This window comes from Cricetulus griseus, chromosome 5, assembly GCF_003668045.3.
Source record: "Cricetulus griseus strain 17A/GY chromosome 5, alternate assembly CriGri-PICRH-1.0, whole genome shotgun sequence".
Taxonomy (NCBI): domain Eukaryota; kingdom Metazoa; phylum Chordata; class Mammalia; order Rodentia; family Cricetidae; genus Cricetulus; species Cricetulus griseus.
In genome coordinates this window covers 62,082,518-62,100,847 of record NC_048598.1, presented here as the reverse complement: position 1 = coordinate 62,100,847, position 18,330 = coordinate 62,082,518, and positions in this window count along the sequence as shown.

Here is an 18,330-nt window from a genome sequence, read left to right as displayed (position 1 = left end):
GAATGTTCTACCTCCAAGACTACTACAGAAACTGTCAGGAAAGTGTTATGGTACAATTCTCAGAGGCCAGACTAGGTAGTTAAAGAGTTCAGTTATTGCAGTCAGGCATACTGTAGTCTCAATTCTGCTAAGTATTAGGTCTGTAAGATTCAGTAGTTATTTTAATCTTCTACTGAACTTAAAGTAGTAATTATTTATTTCTGGAAGCATTGAGAAAATGGAATTATGCATATCAAATGTTGTTATCCAAACATATGACCAAAGTAAGAACTCAATATGTATTATCTATTACTTTTTTCTAATGTTATTTTCATAAAGTATCTTACCTATATAACTTAGAGAAATGTGTTTTGTGTTTTTCTCGGATACTTTAAAATCATGAATCACGGGAGGGAGAGGGAGAAGGGATTGACATCTGAAGCAAGCTTGTTCCTAATTTGAACTAATAAAATAAAATAAAAATTAAAAAAATCATGAATCACCTTATCATTTTTTATGAAAAAGAAAACCTCCTTCCAACCTGTCTAGTATGGACTGGCCAAGTAACCACTGATTAGGCACTGACTAGACAATGAGGATGGTCTTTGTCTCCTGTGTGTTACCCTTGGGATCCTGAACAGCTTAAGTTCATGGTAAAGCGTAGGCATGGTACTAGTCACTGAGAAAAGTTGCCCTGGCCATCAGAACAATGAAGGAAAGAGAGGGAGGCCTGTAGGGGACTGGAGGGTACAGACACTCAATTCTCTGAGAATTGCCACCAACTCCATTCTATACTTTTTAGCCTCAGATCCCATCCAGGGTTAGTGAGAGGTGTGTTCTATGCACACCCTCAGTGCATGCTTGGGTCTTCTGGCCACACTGCACCAAAACTATACTGCTGATGGAATAACCAAGCTCTTGCTGCCAGGGATTCTAAGTAACTCTAGGGTCAAATGTGGTACAAGCCCACAGGTTTTCCTTAAGAGTTGCCAAAGGATTGTCTTTTGCACAGCTACCACATTCTGAAAACTGGGGCCACAGTAAATCAGAAGATTATGAGATTCTGACTTCAGTGGAATTTTATTATAGAGAAATTCGTGGACAAATAAACAAAAGGTGAAAAAAAAGGCTCTTTGTTCAGTTTCTCCCCAGTGAGACACAATGGCTGGCATACTGATGACTTTAGGATAATTTTTGACTCATAGTTACAGAGATTAGGGTCCATGACCATGAGGAGGGAGCCCCATATCTTAAGAAACAGACAAAAGGATGTCTACTCTCTGGACAACTTGTCATCATCTATTGGTCCCTTTTTCAATCAGCAGGACACTGCAAAGGTCACCTCCAGAGCTGACCTAATGGGCGCCACAGTCTAAACCTTCATCTACCCATGCATCTTGTAATGCAGGTTTGACCTCTCTGTCAAACCTATTTAAAATGGAGATGACCACAGCAGCATCAGTGAATTGCTATGTCCCTTATTACCTCAAGACTCTAGAGGTAGAGGCAGGAAGATCAGAAGTTAAGTGTCATCCTGGTCAACATAGAAAATTCAAAGCCAGACTAGGACAACATGAATGCCTGTCTCAAATAAAGAAAAATTGAAAGCTCAGTTTCTAGTGCCCAGAAAATTTCTGCACTGTCCACATGATGGTGAAAGTGTGAGAGACAAGAAATTGGGGTTTATTGATGGAGTCAAGCAAGGACACGGGCACAGGAGGCACCCTATATATCATCAACGAGCATAAAACAAGCTTTTTAATACCACCAGACAGAATGAGTCAGAGCCAGGCTACTAGACCCAGGAAACCAGAGCCAATGAAGTTGACTACAAGGTGTCTAGTGACTGGCCCTAAGGAAATGACTATTTGTAGCCAGGTTTTCTGTGTAGCCTCGGGCTCTACTGCCTGCTCTGTATTGACAAATGCTGAATGCAAAAATCTTGACTTTAGTTCATAATCTGAATTTCACAGATCCTCTTCAAAGCTGTAAGTTCCTCATGGAGATGTCTAAAATATACCTTTCTTTATTTTCTCAAATAAATTAGAGAAAACTGCGGGAAAGGAAAGTAACAGAGGTTGGTACTAAAAACCAGAGAATCTGAGAAATTGTCAAACTCATCTTGGGCAGATCTAGGATTTCTCCAGCACATTGCACTACAGTCATTCCTTCATCCATTCAATAATTACTTATTAGACATTTGCAATGTGTCTAGTCCAGTTTTCAGTTTCAGGTGCCAGACAAATGATAACACATGGAGCTTGTAACCACGTGTGGAGGATAGAATATATACTTATAAATAAGAATGCAATGCCGTGTCTGGGGAAAAAGTTGTCTGAATGAAAACTCACAAGAATAAGTGTCTTCTGGTGGGCTCTCTGGGAGATACAGATTGAGCAGAGGTCCCTGTAAATTGGGGCAGGAAGTCTGGAAAGATGAGAAGGCTTTAAGAGATATGGGAATTATCTAAGCTAAGGCAATAAACCAATATGGCTGTCCAATGGGCAAGGCTGAGATGAAAGCAAAAGACAGTGGTTATCTCCTGTGGCATCTGTTCAGTCAAGAGGACTCCAGCCTACTGGTTACCACCAAGGAGTCTACAATTTGTTGATTTATGCTTATAAATACTTGAATAACTTTAGTGTGCCTCTTGTAAATATACTTACATTTATTTCCATGATTCATTATTGCTTATTTTATAGGCAGGGTGGTGCATATACATAGGTGTGTGCGTGCAGGTAGAGGCCAGACGTTAATCAAGGGTAGCATTCCCTTGTGCCATCCACCTGGAGTTCCCCAAGTCAGCTAAGCTGGCTAGTCAGCAAGCCACGGGGGATCACCTGTGCTCCCCAGTGCTGAGATTACAAATTCCTCCAGACCCAGTTTTTTTCCATTTCTTTCTTTCTTTTTTTTTTCTTTTTTAATGTGTGTTCTGAGGATTGAATTCCTGTTTACTTGAACAGCAAACACTTGCCAGTCCAGTGATCTCTCTAAGCCCAACTTTTCATTTCTTTGCTACATTACTTTCCCTAGGAGCTCTTGTCTTCAAGAGTTCTCTATCAGACCCCCCCCCAGTTAGGCCAGTCTGGTATTCTTGCTCCCTCCTCTGATACACATCCCAAGACAATTGCTCTACCAGTGCCCAATGCTGGATAACTAGTCATTCGTGTGTAGGTTCATCTTTCTGCCAGAGACTTCCATAAAAACAACAACAAAACAAAACAAAACAAAAAACCCATGGGTTTAGGAGTAAGGAAAACTGTAAACTAATTCCAACCTCTCTGCTCAGGAGTTGTAAACTAATTTTTAACTTTGACTGTAAAATGTAGACCGTAGCATGTGAAGCTACTGCCTGTGGGCTAGCAAAAGGGAAACAGTGTTTACAATGTTAGGTAACAGAAGGTGCTGCCAGCAGACTCGTAGGTTCTTAGAAAGGTAGGCTGTGCCAAGGATCTAGAAAGATTCAACCCAGTTATATTTCACACTGTGATACCATGGTCCCGTTTATGGTCCCTTGTCATGCTTTAAAATCAATTGGATCTGTAACCAGTAGGGACAGATTCTCTCCAAGTTGCATTATTAGTTATATGATCAAGGGAAAAAGTTATTCAATCCTCCCAACAGGAGTAATGACGTTGATTTCACAGGACATTAGTTATGATCTGTAAGATAATACATAAAAAGGAGAAAGCATTTCTTGCTGTAAAAGTCAGGTTCGGGGACTCTTAATTCTTAGTGATCTAATGCAAAATCAATTTATATGAATCCACAATCTCTCCTAAAAGGAATTCACAAGGCTGAGGACACAGAGCCTCAAGGAAAGTACTTGCTGAGTAAGCATGAGGCCCTGAGTTTGGATTCCCAGGACTCGCTTAAAAAGCTGTGCACAACATCATGTGTGGGTTTGGGTTAGGAACAGATCCCTTGAGTTCTTAGGTCAGTCAGAACAGCCAAACTACACCAGTGAGCTCCAGATTCAGTGAGAGACCCTGCCTCAAAATAAAACATGATGAGAAAGATACCTGATGTCAACCTCCAGAATCCACATGAACATACACACTTACATATGTATGTAGCCATGCAGACATGTATATACACTACACATGCACATATATGTTTACATATGTATATACCTATGCAGACATGTATATATACTACAAAGCACAAACAATAACCAACCAATAGATGATAAAGGAATTCACAGATCAAGTGCTTTAGTCTATGGCTCACTGATAACTCCTTCTTGGACTGCATGTCTAGGGAGTATCTGGAGCCACCTTGCTATAGGCCACAGCAGAAGTCAGAGGAAGAGGTAAAATGTCTAAGGGACAGGTGACTCAGCTCATGCCCAGAAGCCAATGTGCATCTTTCCATGGCTATTCATTAATAACCTCTCCATTGGTAAATCTGAAAAACTGGTTTGGATTTATTTTAGTTGAAGCAGGCATGAGGTGCTATTAGCATCTCACTAAGTGACAGTTCAAAGTTGGGTGTGGCTTGCAAAATGTCACTGTGCTGTAATACACATAGTCAGCACTCAACACTTCTTATGAAGTTCCAAATGATCCTCTGACCCAAATGGAATTCAAGCTTTGCCATCTATTTCAGCTGTTTCAGAGTTAATCAGATATGCAACAGTTTAAAAAATGAAACAAGATTGGATGCCAAGGCAACAGATCATGGGGCAGAGGAAGCCAGACAGGACACAGGGTTAAAAGGTAAGGAGGCTAGAAAGGAACCAGGACTGTAGTCACTAACAAAATTTCTCCAGACTACTTTGTTTAAGACTGTGACAGTTAATACCAATTATCGACTATATAGGATCTAGACTCTTCTTGGACAAGTCTCTTGGGCATGACAGAGTTTCTAGGCTAGGTTCACCCCAGCCATGTTTGTGAGATTCTCTAAATTAGATTAATTGTGGTGGAAAGACTAACCCCAGCCATGGGTTGTACCATTCCATGGGATTGGGTCCTAGACTAAATCGAACAAGAAAGTGGTCAGCAAGATAGCTGAGCCCTGCTGCCCAGTCTGATGTCAGAAGTTCGATCCCAAGGACTTACATGGTAGAAGGAAAGAACCAATGTCTACAAGTTGTCTTCTTGATTTCTACACTCACATTGTGATACACATACCAACATATGTAAATACACAAATAAATAATAAAATAAAAGGGAGTATTGAGCTGTCAACACCTGCATTGCTGACCATGGCTATAATGTGATCATTCTCACACTCCTGTCTCCATGACTTCCCAGCCTTGACAGACTGTACCCTCATATTGTGAGCCAAAATAAGCCCTCTTCCCTTAAGTTGCTTCTGTTGGGTATTTTGATATATTCATTGGGAAAATTCAAGACAGATACATGGTCATAGAGGGGCCAAGTGGTCTTTTACTAGTCACCCTTAGGAATAAATCTAACTCATTTGGGTAGAAAAGTCAATTCAAAGTTACATTTATAATATACATGCAGTAAAACATTCCCTTAGTGGTTACCCTCAGACAAAATCTTATACCTAGTCTCATAAAATATCAGGTTATCTAAGCCTAAATTAAATTAAATAGCACACTTTCTTCGACAGATCATGTATTTCTTAATAAGTTCTTTCCAGCCAGCAACATGCATAAAATCTGACAGTACTCAAGGCCCTACAGAAGGCTTTTTCAGGAGTCTTGTAGTCAAGCAAACCAGACAAGGTACTTTGGGAAATGACTGTGTTAATAGGCCCAGCATTCTAATTCTACTAACACACAAGCAGACATTAGTTATTTGCAGCACCTGTGCACCTCCCAAGTCTCTGATGGACTGACTCTACAGCACAAGGATGATGGACTGACTCTACAGCACAAGGATGATGGACTGACTCTACAGCACAAGGATGATGGACTGACTACAGCATGAGGATGATGGACTGATTCTACAGCATGAGGATGATGGACTGACAACAGTATGAGGATGATGGACTGACTACAGCCCGAGGATGGTGGACTGACTACAGCATGAGGATGATGGACTGATTCTACAGCATGAGGATGATGGACTGACTACAGTATGAAGATATCTTGCAGAAGACAAACCACATTCACCAAGGCACAGTTAACTATGAGCAAGACACTGAAATCTCTGGAACAGTTGTGTAATCCTTACTAATTTCTCCTGATGACTCCCTGCTATATGAAAATTACTTTTATCATTCTCCAGGCTCAGTGCAATGAAGTTGACATCTTTCCCAAGGTCTTCCCTGTGTCCTTCAGTTCCTATCCATCAGCACCAGCAAAAACTCTAAGGATAAATCCAGGAGCCTATGTATCAGTCACTCTTCAGGTGTTTTGATATCATTTAAGTAGAAGAGCTCCTATGCTACAAACATAAAGTGTATCTGTCTGGGAAAACACTTTGAGTACCCTAAGAAAAGAAGGGAGGATTAAAGTGCTTGGTATGGAATCCAGAAAAAAAAAAGCTTTCCAACAATAGACACAAAGACAGACTTCTTACAGAAGGTAAGAACATGAAGATTAGGGACCTACAGACAGATGAGTAGTAACACAAGATAAAGGAGACATGTGTTTAGCTTCTGGAGCAACTCAGACAACCCCAGTCATCAGAAGAATTCATCAGCCCTGATTCAATGTAGCTGCAACATTCTGACTTGATTCTTTTCTGGTGTTGAATGAATGAATGCTGGAAGCTCATTCCTGCTGAAACAGAGTGCTCTACAGATAGATAAGACTACAATCATCCACCAGAACTACAGCGATCAGACACTTTAAGAGACTAGCATTGACGATTTCATGCAACACATTTGTTTTCCAAATGCTAGCAGCATGTCATCTGCCTGCAAGGATAACGGGCTGTCAAATTTTGATTTAAGAGAAAAGAAAATCCTTACTGTACTTACCTCACTACATCTTTGAGCTATGGGAATGGGACAGAAACCTCACTTCCTTAACACTAACCTAATTATAAGGAGACAATGTCGGTGTCAAATTAGTTGCTATGGCTTGTTGCTGTCTAAGGCCAGTGTGCCAAATCTAAGTCATAAAAAAGCTTTGAATGGGCTGAATAACATATACATAAATACAGTTTCATTCCACAATACCTACCAGACAAAACCCCTTAAGGAGGATTACCAGGAAATAACTGTACTAACATCAGCCAGCTTTCCCTGGTGTCCTTTACCTTCTTATTGCTCCTCAATATTTATCACCTTGTTGTAAATTCAGGACTAGCAAATTGGACTAGTCAGTAAAGCATCTCCTGTATAAGCATGAGGACCTGAGTTCCATCCCACGAATCCACATTTAAAACCTAGGTGTGAAGACACACACTTACAATCCCAGCACAGAGAAGGCAAAAGAGTATCCCCAGGGCTCACAAGCTGGACAGCCTGGCTAACTTGGTGAGCTCCAGGCCAATGAGAAACTGTCTCAAAATAAAATAAAACAAAATTCAAGGTGAGCAACACCTGAGGAATCATACTTGAGGTTGCTCTCTGACTTCCTTGTGTTATGTGGATATGCACACAGATGTACACACACCTGTCAGGTCCAAATTCTGGCAGTTAGACAAAAGCCAGCATTCCTCAGAAACTTGTGAAGCCTGTTCCTCTCTACCAAAAGATCCATTTCCTGATCACTGACAAGGAGAACAAAATGGCTATTTGTGATGACGATTAGCATATCACAAGTACATATTTCAGGGTCCATGCTGGCATCCTAGCTGTTCTTACCACTCCTAACCCTAAACTCCCCCAGCTTATCCCACCAGCTCCTCCTCTCTCCATATAACCCTGCTATTTCAGCTACATGCTTCCTTTTGTCTTCCTCTCCTAGTTCTCTCTCTTGCTGTCTCTTGGTTTCTTTGACCCACACTTTCTTTGTCTGTCTCACTCTATTCTGCTCCTGTTTCTCTCCTGGCCAAGACCAGTCTACTGGAATATTTAATCTACTACTTTCTCTCTCTGTTCTGGCTGTTCTCTCCTTCATATCTAAAATCTTCCACTTAACCATACTCCGGAGTGGTCATGTTGTCAGGTCATGTGGTCATGTTGTCAGGGCATGTGGTCATGTTGTCATACAATACCTCCACAGGAGTCCACCCAAAAATATGCATACACATACATACATACATACATACATACATACATACATACATACATAGAGAAAGGGAGTTTTATCTGCTGTCTGTTATGTGTGTGCACAGAGAAAAGTGTGTAAGTTTGTTCAGAACTCCAAAAAGTCATTAGTTCTTGGGGCTATTTCAGATTTTTAAATATACCTGTGACCATAAAGGAAGAAGACAAACATGAAGTTCAAAAGAGAGCCTGTGATGCTCAGATGCAAGCCTTTGTCGTTGGTAAATAATAGAATAATAACCACAGGGATTTGTTCTATGTATTTCTGTACTCCTGGAGAGATAGAAAGGACCCCAGGTAACACAAACAGACATTCTGAGATGAGGAGACAGCCCCCAAGAGCTGCATTTGTTTAGCATCTACTCAGATCTCTAAGCTCCCTCTGGCTTTAAAATTCTCCACTCCTCTGATCTTGTTGTTTTGCACAGAGACTAAGCCTTTGAAATTTCATGCTAAATTTTGGTGATTAAGGTTTTGTTGGAAGGGGGGAAATGATGCCCACAAAAAAGCATATGCCTTTGTAAAAGATTAGCTGTTGAAAATCATAGCTGCCAAGTTAAAGAGTAAGGGCTAATACTTAGTTAATTCTAGTTTGGAAGGCAGGAGAGACAGCTCTTTGGACAGCCAAGTGCTGAGCCAGCTGTGGGGTAGGGGTGGGGGGGGTGTTGCAGACAAGTTCCAATGTTCTAAAGTTCAGGGCATTCATATTCACAGGCAATTAGACAGAAGATGTGTAAGAGAGAGGCATGGGTAGGGATGGGGTATAGAAGACTGGAAAGAAGGAAGAAAGAGAGAGAGGGAAGGAGGGAAGGAGGGGTAATGGAGAAGGGGAGGAGAAAGGAGGAGCCTAGGCTCACAGGGAGGGACAAGAACTTTACTGAGTCATTGTCTGTGAGTCCCTAGCTAATGGATTGCCCTCAGCATGGAAATTAATATCAAAGGAGGCCTTGCTACCATACATCCAGCTCCTCACCCTCTTCCCTGCCTCTTGCCTGATAATCTGAGAGCCTGGCTGCAGGTTCTTGCTGTGAAATTCCCCCCATCTGCAGAAAGCTAAAGGAACAGACTTCCACTTCTTTCTTAAGGACTCTGAATCCTCTTTTCAGAGATCCTGCCAAGCAGACTGTCTCTGGTGCTGGAGCTGGAAGCCTCCTTGGAGCCCCACACTGTTGCTTCTCTGTCTGTCTTTTATGGAGTTAATAGCTTTCCTGATGAATACCATTCTTCCAGTTATCTGTCTCAGTGTCATCTTGACACCCATCCCCCCACCCATCCCCTCTGGAAAAAACTTTCAGGAAGGAGAAAAGCCTGGGGAAGGAATGGCAAGGAAGAAAAGTAAGAGGTGGGGAAGAAAGGAGGGAAATGAGAAAATAGGGGATGGAGAGGGAAAGGAAGAGGAAATGAGAAGAAAGAAAAGAAGATCATACTCATACGGAAGCACAGCAAAGACACTCTGTTTCAACGTTAAGGCAGAATCACTTTGAGCATGTGCCGTGCCATCTATGTGCCTACACTACAGATCGACATTAGGGGGAAAGTCTGGACTCGAGATCCATCCATGAACACCCGCTAGCAGCTCAGGATATAGTTGCCTCCCAGGCTTCGATGGTGTATTATCTCTGTTCCACACAGAGATTTTTTTTATGGTACCAAGAATTACACAGAGCTTTTAGAAAATCTAGCAATCAGACTGGGGTCAGGTTGCTGACCTCAGGCATCAAGGAAGTGCTGGCTGACAATACTGAGTTCTAATTCAGCGCCCCCCACCCCAGCCCAGGAGCATTGACTTTGAATGAGGAAGAGGTCTCTGTAGGTCTCACTGCCACGTTATCAATAACACTGAAGTTAGGAACTGGGGTCACTAGAGGTGGATGGCTTGGCCTTTTCATTTGATACTTTTGAAGATGTGGTCAAAGTTACACACGAGTTCATATCAAAGGATTGTGAACTATCCTTGGGGATCAAATACAAATGCAAGTTTAGTGAACTGAGCCATCATTTCTAAGTATTTTTTGATTCATTGGATATGTAGGGTGTTAGTGGGGGGGCAGGGGAGGAGGGGAGGGAGAGGGAACGGGGATTGACATGTAAAACAATCTTGTTTCTAATTTCAATTAATTTTTTTTTAAAAAAAAAAAAGCTTGTGCATAAAAGTGTGTGTAATAGTGTGCAGGTTCCCATGGAGCCCAGAAGAGCTCATCAGATACCATGGATATAATTAACACTGGTGCTGGCAACTAAAGCTGAGTTCTCTGGTAAATCAGCTAGTGCTCATAACTGTTGAGCCATCTCTCCAGGCACAATGAGCCAATTTTTAGTTAGCATTAAGTTTTCTAATGATGTGGATATGAGGTAAAGACAACATGAAAAGCTTATTTGTACATTGGTACTATTATTGCAATGGAAAGGACAGGTCTTTCTGCCCAGTCATCTGTAGACTCAAAAAAGGACAAGGGGTGGGGAAATGACTGGTGGGTATGACTGTTTGCTAAATTAGAATTCCTAGCAGTCACATAAAATGTCAGATGTGGCCAACTGTAACTGTTATCCAGTGTTGGGAAGGGAAGGGGTACACAGAAGGATGACTGGGGCATGCTGATGCCAGCCGAGCTCCTGGTTTATGGAGGGTGAGGGACCCTATATCAAAGGAATAAGGTAGTGAGTGATATAGCAGGACACTGAATGTCTCCCTCTGGCCTCCATACCTGTGTCGATGTACCACATACATTTATCATAATCATACACAAAATGAATTGCAAAAGTTACATTAGCTCTCTTAAGCTCATTTTCAAAAGTCTATGCAAGTTTAATAACAAGTAGGTATGACTTCTTGTCACCTAAACAAAGGACAATACCACAACAGCCCAGGACTATGGAGTAGGGGAGAAACAGCTCAGTGCTTGCCTAGCACTCACAAAGCCCTGAGTTCTATCCCAGCACTGAATAAATGGGAAGTGGTTCCACACACCTCTAATCCCAGAAATAGGGATATTAGAAAAAGAAGGATCAGAAGTTCAAAGTCATCCTCAGCTATATTAGTAAATCTGGGGCCAGCACAGGCTCCAAAAAGACAGACATGAAACAAGAATGAGGGAAGGGACAAGCAATTCTGAAAGTATTTATTTGGTCCTAAGGCATTCGGGGAATTGTACATGGTCGAGCGATATAGGATAAATGAGTACAAATATGTGTTCAATAGAAACTCATGACCTAAATAAGTTAACCAGACTCAGAAGCCAATGACTACAGTAAATCTCCCTGACTAAAGGAGAGACACTTGGTGAAACTTAATGGAGTCAGTCTTCCGAAGATCAGCAACTGAGATATAAAAAGATGATTTCCTTTTTAAAGTCTTATATATCAATTTCCTTTGAAGCCCAATAGTTCATCCTGGAGAGAAGCTCTTCAGACTCACAGATTTGTAAAGGTTGGCCAGGAACAGGAAGTAAACAACCCACAAGTCTCAGGAAATCCCTAAAACTTAACATATGCACAAGTCCCCCTGCCCATTCCTCTTCCCCTAGGTTATATAATCAGTAAGGTCAGCTGAAGAGGGGAGACTCCCCCATCTGTGCTCCAGGGTTGTAGTGTCCATGAATCATCACACATGTTGGATGGGTTTTCTGGGATAGAGATGCCTTAAAATAGTCTGTGCCCATATAATTAATCCTTCACCCATACTTCTATAAATAACAACAATGAACTCAAAGGTTCACCAGATGGACTTCAATGGTATTGTTATTTTGTTGTTATTTCCCTATATGGACTGAATAGACATGTCATGTCTTCCCAGGAAGTGCCACATAACACAAAGATTAAACATAAAACATTAGATGATCTGGACAATTTTTAACTTCAAGTATAGCAAATTTAACTCTATTAATCAAAAGTTTTCATTTATAGAATATAAACTGAGAGCTTGTACATTTTAGTCATGTAACCAAAACTGTTGTTTATCCACATATTTAGTCGATGTACTCATTCTGTATACATAATAAATATAGACAGAGTTCTCCATTTGATCAGCCACACTGTTAATATCTAGGTAGTTAATATTAACAATGGCTAAGCTATTAACTTTTCTAAGCGATCAATTTGTACCTTGTCATGGAGAATGGTGAATCTCACTCAAGTGAGAAGCCTGAATGCTCTATTCAATTTTACATGAATTCGCAGATAATTAGTTTGGAAAAAATAGTACCACTAGGCATATTATTATTTTTACTTCTTCCTGGAACATGGTGTGTGTGTGTGTGTGTGTGTGTGTGTGTGTGTGTGTGTGTGTGTGTGTGTGTGAAAGAGAGAGAGAGAGAGAGACAGAGACAGAGAGAGAGAGAGAGAGAGAGAGAGAGAGAGAGAGAGAGAGAAAGATTCCTGATACCAGGTCTCATGTATCCCAGGCTGGCCTCACATTTTCCATGTAGCAGAGGATGACCATGAGCTTCTGATCCCCTCCCTCCATCCCTCTATTAACTAACACACTGGACTGCAGGCAGTGCTTGGAATGAAACCCAGAGCTGTGAGCATACTAGGCAGCCACTACCTGCTATGCTACATCCCAGGCTTCCTATCTAGTTTTCTGAGTGTCTATTCACCTCCCTTAATGGTGACAGCATTCAATGTCTACTGCCTTGGTGCCTAGCCTTGGGTTTCCCCAGAGTCTCTGTACTCTGTGAAGGCCCTGCCTGACTTCATCTGGGTCATGGGCACCTTGCCAAGCAGAGTCAGGATCAGCCAGCTTTAGAGACAGCAAATGCAGTGCAGAGGTATAAGCTGCCACAATCATTGTCTCTTGCTTCCTAATACTGTACAGTCGTCATGAACCTGGGGCCTTTTCTCACCAAATAAGTACTAGCTAAATTCTGACGGGGCTTTGAGAACAGGGGGGACACTGGGTACATTTAATTGAATGTAGCCCTGTAATGTATCTGTGTGAAACTCTGTGTGTGTGTGTGTGTGTGTGTGTGTGTGTGTGTGTGTGTGTGTGTGTGGTGAGCATGATGGTACACTTATTTCTTCATTGTTCTCTTCTGTCCCACTTATTTTTTCATTATTTTGTCTCTGATGTTTTCTTTTGATCCAGAATCATTGCTTATCCCTAGTGAGTTATCCTCTATTTTGAGAGCCTCTCATCGATCCATTTTTTTCCGTCTTTATATCATACATCCACATTGCCCAGTTGATATCCATACCAGGTCAAAGTCAGGACCAACTCCTTCCTTGGCTTAGCCTTCACAGCCCATACTTTGGTCCCTATGACATTCATCTATATGGCTCCCTGAAGAACTTACTAGAACCCTGAAGGAAGCATCACAGAACTTTCAATACAAACAAAACAACTGTCTTTTCAAAACTAACCCTGTTTGGGGCTGGGATGATATCTCAATCAGTAACGTGCTTAATGTATAAGCAGGAGGCCCTGACCTTGGATCTCTGGGACCCACATAAAAAAATCAAGCATGTATGCGGGCAAACCCAGTGTTGGAAGGCAGAGACAGGGGGATCCCCAGAGCTTGTTGGCTTAGCTGAATTGATGAGCTCCATGTGACTGTCTCAGAATTTAACACGAAAAGCAATAGAGACACACTACTGGTATCTTGCTCTGGCCTCCACACACAGGCTCACACAAGTATATGCACCCTCGAGTGCACATGTTCATACACCCACATAAACAATTCTACATGCCACACCCATACCACCACACACAAAACAAGGAAATAAAATGGCTTTTGTGATGACTATAGGTGTTGTCTGGTCTCTACCTGCATGCACACACATTTGCAAGCATGCCCCACCACACACATATGTATAAAATACTTTATTAGATGAGTAATATTCAATGGATATAATTTGCCAAGAGTGAAAACCTCTCTAGACCTCTGTGTGGGGCAATCTTCTTTACAGACATTCAGGAAGATTATAAAGAGTGACACTGGATTGAGCACAGGACACCACCGGCACTGATCTGTCCACCAGCCCCCTTGCAGTCATCAATGAAGCCAGGTACCTCCAGGGAAGGACTGAGGCTTGGGTGCCTGGATCTGTCTCCTCTATCTGAGTAAAACTTTCCTCTCTGCACAATGACAGGCTCTCCAGGCCCTTCAGGGCTCCTCAGGAAAGCTCTTAAACCTAAAATACCATTTGTGATCTGTTTTCCATCAGAGAAAAGAAAAGAAAGGTCTGATGCTGGGGGTTAGCTCCATGGGAAACTATGACTGCAAGTTGGATCTTTGAGAATTAAATCCAATTGAAAATGCATTAAAAGCTATTTAAAGAAATCTTCCTTGAGCCCTTTGTTAGGTAGAGAATCCTTCTAGAAAGAGAGAAGAGCAGTCACTGATGTGTCTTTTATACAACTGGATTCACACAAATAGAATTTTCTCAAGAGGAGGTATGGGGGGGGTTGACAGCAAATTGGGGAGGGCTGTACCTCTTCCTGAGACACTATCAGAGAAGTCCCCCACTAATCCCCCCTATTTATCCCCTTTACACAGAATCCTCCCATAGAATCTCACCAGAGTGCAGAGAAAGGCTTGCACAAGGGAGAATGGACTATCTGCTTTGATGGGCTCCAATCTGAAAAGGCCCTACCTGCTTTGAGAGAAGCCACTGTAAAATGACCTTTGAAACTATGGTACCAGGCCCTGCAGTATCCTGGGAGTTACCCACACATCACCATAGCAACAAAGGGAAGCCAGAAAACCCCTCACTTTGAAAGGACACAGTGGAGATGTATGCATCACAGACACACCACAGGCAGCACACACTATGAAGGAAGACAGACCTTGTTACTTGGAATCATGCAACCTGGGACAAGTTACTGAATCTTCTAGTCTCAGCATCTTCACTGGTATAATGAGGATGCTATTCTTCCCTTGTTTAGAATAGCATTTATTTTTATAATGTGTGTATATGTATAGGCACATATATTGTGCATACATGTAGAAGCCAGAGGCTGGTGTTGGGTTTCTTCCTTAATAGCACTCTACCTTAGTTTTTTGTTTTATTAATTATTAATACTGTATGCATATGCATGCTGTGTGGAGACACGTGTTCCATGGTATGCATTTAGAAGACAGAGCATATGCTTTGTGAAGTGGATTCTCTCCTTTCATATTTCCATGGGTTCCAGGAGTAGATCACAGGTCCTCAGACTGGTGAGACAATCTCCTTAACTCCCTTAGCCATCTGCAGTGTCTCTCGCTGAACCTGGAATGCATGGACTTGGTAAGACTGGCTGGCCAGCCAGCCCTGAAGTCCCCCTGTGTCTGACTCTTGAGTGCTGTTTCCAGAGGGTTCTGGGGCACTAAACTCAGATCTTTAGGCTTGTGTGACTTAGTGGGACATTTTGATAGACTCTTCATAGAATAAAATCAGTTACTGTTAAAACAGCACCATTTGGTATATGAGGAGATGCCTCAGCCATTAAAAGTAGTTGCTGCTCTTCTAGAGGACTCAAGTTTGGTTCCCGGCATCTATATTGGATGGCTCATAATTCCTTACAACTCCAGACCCTGGAATCCAACACTTCTTCTGGACCCCTTGGGTATTCACACACATATAGAATATACTAACACAGACACAAAAACATCCACAAAAATAACACAAATAAAATAACTTTAAAAAATAACACCATCACCAACATTCTCCACTAGTAGATCACATATTAAAAGGTGTGTGTGTGTGTGTGTGTGTGTGTGAGAGAGAGAGAGAGAGAAAGAGAGAGACAGAGACAGAGACAGAGACAGAGAGACAGAGAAACAGAGAGAGAGAGAAACTAGCCACTTTCTTTCCCTCCCAGACAACAGTGGGCAGTGCCAATCAGGGCTACTCTATCCTAAACCAAGCACTGAGTCTTAGATTCTTTCTCTTAAAACACACTTGCTCTATAACAAAGACTTTTCTCAACCAAATGACAATGAAGCAAACTAACTTCATTTACAGTTCAGCTTAACACTTAAAACTAACTTTAATTCTAGAATTGGGTGTTACTCAGCACTCATGTCTAAGGTAGCAGGGTGACCCAATAGAGGATTAGGCCCTAATTAGATGCAGGCTTTCTATATTAACCAGGACCCTGGTGCTTCTGCCTGGTTAAGTTACAGGGACTCCCAATCATGCATTTTATCTTTTGGCCTGCATACATAGGTGCCCAATAAATGTTACCTTTGGTAATAATAAAACAAAGGCCAAACTTTCAAAAGCTGGGCCATCCAAAAGGCCATTGTCTACATTCTTGGCAGCCACCAGAGAGCCCGTTTTCCCAAGTCAGCAGCCGCTGAGGGGGCTGGCCAAGGGCCAATTCCCAGGGTTGGCGCATTCCTGGGGCCTGGCAAAATGCCACTGAAACCCTGCTTCCTCTTTCTCTTTATGTAGTGGAAACCTTTTTCTGCTTCAAGCCCTCCAAGCTGTCCTCTGCTCCTCCATCAATAAAGTAAAGGGGAGTTGTTAGATGGGAAACATTCTCCAGCTCCTTCCCCCAAACCCATCTATCTCCTAGTGCTCCAAGTTGGCAGAGCTCAGAGCAACTGAAAACAGAAGGCAAACAAAGAGGAGCTTCACAGCCCAGTCCACTAGTCTGATCCCGCAGGGCCCAAGAAAGACTCAGCAGGACCCGGGGCACAGCGAGTCATTGTGCATGTGCTTGGAAGACCATGGGCACTTTTGGAAGACTCTGGAATAAAATTACCTGTTATAAATAGTGACTGGCCAGAATTCAGCTGGGAGGGCAGAAGCCCAAAACTTCCAGAAAAAAAATACAATGTTCCATATTAAAAAGTCTGGCATAGTCATTAATAGGGAACTCCCAAGCAACTGGAGTAAGAAGAAAGGAATTCTGAGCTTGGCAAGAGACAACCTGTAGCAAGGAACCAGAGTGGACATTTTTGGCTGAGAGCATTCTAGTTATGACTTTCTCTTTCTTAAAGACCATATATGCATATTTAAAAGGCAAAGGAAAACAAACTTGCCTTTTCTGAATCCCCCCTTCTATACGCTGACAAAGAGAGCCACCACCTTGTGTTCACAATACAGAAAAGAGGGCATACAAGGCTCAGTGCTGCATGTGCTGGAAGTTACTTTCCTTGATTCTTCCCCTTGGCCATGAAGGGAGAGATAACTACATCTGCTTATACGTAAGGGTATGGAGACTTAAAGAAAGCAGGCAAGATGGCCAAGCTCATACGGGCAAAGGGATGCATATCCAGTGTAGGTGGGTTTTCCAGCCAAGCATGTCTGTACAAAATATTTATTCCTTTACTTATTGATTATTTTGAGTATGTCCATGTTCATGTGTGTGGATGTACTCATGGTGCTTGCATGCATGTGTGTGTACATGTATGTGGAAGCCAATGGGCAACCTAGGTTGTCACTCCTCAGATGTCATCAACCTTTGGGGAGACAGGGTTTCTTATTATCCTGGGACTCACCAAGTAGGCTGTCCTGCTATCTAATGAGCCCCACGGATCCACCTGTCTCTAATTCCCCATTATCACTGGGATTACGAGCATCTGCCACCATACTGGGCTTTTTACATGGGTGCTGGGGATCTGAGCTCACTCAACAAGTGTTGTAACCATACTGCCATCTCCCTAGCCCAAGAATTTAGAATTCTAATGAAGTGACCAATGTAATAGATCACCCAGTGTCATCCAGAGATACACAGCTCTGTACCAGGCATCTTCATCCAGGACCCCGCAGGAAAAAGTCCATATCACAGGTGAGTAGGACCTGAATTCTAAGGATATATTGTCAGCATCGAATTTAGGCAAACAACACAAGGTACCAGGCTGAAAAACCACACAGAGAAACTCACTTCAAACACCATATCAAAAATGGACTATTGGGTGTGGTAGTACCTGCCTTCAGTTGTAGCACACACTCAGGAAGCAGAGGCTACCTTTAATCCCAGAACTCCTGTAGAGGCAAGTGAATCTCTCTCCAATCAAGACCAACCTGGTTTACATAGTAAGTTCTAGAATAGGCAGGGTTGCATAGTAAGACCCTGTCTCAAACAAACAAATGAATGAATGAACAAAAGGCTATGGGGCTAGGGAGTTGGCTCAGTAGGCAGAGTGCTAAACCAGCAAATTCTGGTTAAGAGTAAAAGGCCCCATGTCAAAAATAAGGTAGAGAGCAGAAGCTCCTGAGGAAGACCAATACTGCCCCTTGCTTCCACAGCTAACTGGGCATGTTTACACACACACACACACACAC